This window comes from Pinus tabuliformis, chromosome 9, assembly GCF_031772625.1.
Source record: "Pinus tabuliformis cultivar Carrire ecotype Pingquan chromosome 9, CPIR1, whole genome shotgun sequence".
NCBI lineage: Eukaryota > Viridiplantae > Streptophyta > Pinopsida > Pinales > Pinaceae > Pinus > Pinus tabuliformis.
This window is the reverse complement of record NC_142307.1, coordinates 898299836-898302206: the sequence shown is the minus strand read 5'-3', so window position 1 is coordinate 898302206 and position 2371 is coordinate 898299836. Positions and strand designations below refer to the sequence as shown.

The 2371-nt window shown below is 34.0% G+C and overlaps 1 pseudogene; it reads right to left on the bottom strand.

Annotated features, from left to right (window-relative positions):
• Window positions 1-1652: 1652 nt before the first annotated feature.
• LOC149151668 (tubulin beta-1 chain pseudogene) lies at window positions 1653-2164 on the bottom strand (annotated as a pseudogene).
• Between the last annotated feature and the right edge of the window lie 207 nt (window positions 2165-2371).

The window sequence follows — 2371 nt, the reverse complement described above, 5'->3', positions numbered from 1 at the left end:
TAACAAAACATATATGAAAATACATCAAAAGTTGAAGTAAAACAGTGAATTTAAACATTGGCTCAAATAGAATCCATAGTCAGATGAGCTCCAGCTCGCAGCAAAGAACAAAAACAGATATGAAAAAATCCTAATCTCATTATGAATGCATAAGTAAGAACAATATTGACATGAAAATAACAAAGCCACAAGATAAAATCACAGCCTAACACTAAAGATGGACTATGAATTCATTCAGAGTTTTCTCCACTTCTTGCAAACACCCTTTTACCTAACCGCTCTCATACTTGAGTGCTTATTTGCACATAGCTTGAGATAACATTACCCTGTATAACAAAAGAATCATGAACAAGATTACTGTAAAAAAATTGAACATTTTGAGAATATTGAGTGCTTATTTGCACATAGCTTGAGATAACATTACCCTGTATAACAAAAGAATCACAAACCAGATTACTGTAAAAAATTTGAACATTTTGAGAATATAAAAAAATTTCACTGTCAGCTTTCCTTTATATCTCTTAGATACAAAAAAATCTACAATCTACATAAAAAAAATAATTATGTATCTATAAAATTTAACATCTATATACAAAATAACAATCATATAATATATGAGATTCACTGAGTGAATCTGAAATAATATATATTATGATATCTATAGAGTATATATTATTATGAAAGTTCATGTCCACATAAAAACCTAAATTTATAGAGTGAATCCCACCAAAAATAAAAAGCCATAGATTTTACAAATGAAACCAAATCCAACATATACACATTATAAAATCCCCCAAACAAAAAATCTCAAGTCATAAATTTATCTAATGAATGCAACCTTGCTATATCATGAATTTACTAAATGAATCTAGCAATGCTATATCATGAATTTACTAAATGAATCCAGCGTATCCAGACATGGCTTAAAGAAACAAACTTCTTAAAAGAGAAATTAGGAGGAAAATTCCAGTGATAATAGATAAAAACTCTGAAATATAACTGGGCCTTGACCATTGACCATATACTATCTCCACAGGTAACTGGGCCTTGACCATTGACCATATACTATCTCCACAGGTAGCAGATTTTATCTTGGCACCCTACGTCCCAGACAGTGAAGCTCAAATTCTTAAACGTTACAATCTTTATATTGAATCCTATAGTGGGCATGGTTGTCACATACTCCTCTAGTTTGAATTTGCAAAGAATTGTTGTATTTTCTGTTTACAAATCCCAAAAACATATTATAGTTTTACAAATCCATTCAACACCATAATTATATAACATAACATATAATACAAAGGAGTGTCTAAGCATAATTGAATTTCGCATATAAGTTTGACAGGAAGTTACATCTTCTCAAATATTTTAATATGATCAACAAAACCAAGGACATAATGTAGGAGTTGTATAGAAAGTTTATGCATTCAATGCCAAAACCTTCAATGAGAACAAAGCAGACCACGAAAGAATAAGGAACGAAAATGAATTCCACAAACAAACAACTATTAGGCATTGAAAAAACTACCGATTGTCGATGGCATTGTGTAAGATTTTGCCCTAGCGTTCTTAAGCTGATTCTTCATCATCATAGTATTCATCATCCTATGCATTAACATCCTGATATTTCATGTATCATAGTATTCATCATCCTATGCATTAACATCCTGATATTTCATGTATTTAGACACCAAATCATTCATGCTGCTCTCTACTTCAGTGAATCCCATCTCATCCATGCCTTCACCAGTGTACCAATGTAAAAAGGCCTCCCTCCTAAATATGGCAATCAACTGCTCGCTCACTCTCTTGAACATCTTGTGAATGGATGTTGAGTTCCCAATGAACGTGGACGACATGGACAGGCGTTTTGGCGGGATATCACATGCACTGGATTTCACATTGTTGGGGATCCACTCCACAAAGTAAGAAGAATTCTTGTTCTGAATCTATTCATCCACTTCTTCATCCACCTCATCATCTGTTCATCCACCTCTTTCGTGCTCATCTTGCCTATGAACATGGCAGATGCAGTAAGGTACCTGCTGTGACATGGATCTGCAGCATACATCATGTTCTTGTAATCGCACATATGTTGTGTCAGTTCCGAAACGGTGAGGCCTCTGTTATACTCATCCTTCCAACCAAGCAACCTTACCTGCATTATAAGATCCAGATTTTGAATAAAGAGGCTCGAGAGAGCGTAGATCCATTGATTAAGTCTACAAAATTGAAGGAGGGCAGAGGAAATTAATTGTGCTCAGCAGAAGAAAATTAAGTTTGAAAGTTGAAACAATCATTCAAAATTCATGTGGCCTCCGCCCGTAGAGAGGGAATTGGGCAAAAGCTAAGCCCGACATTATATGTTGAA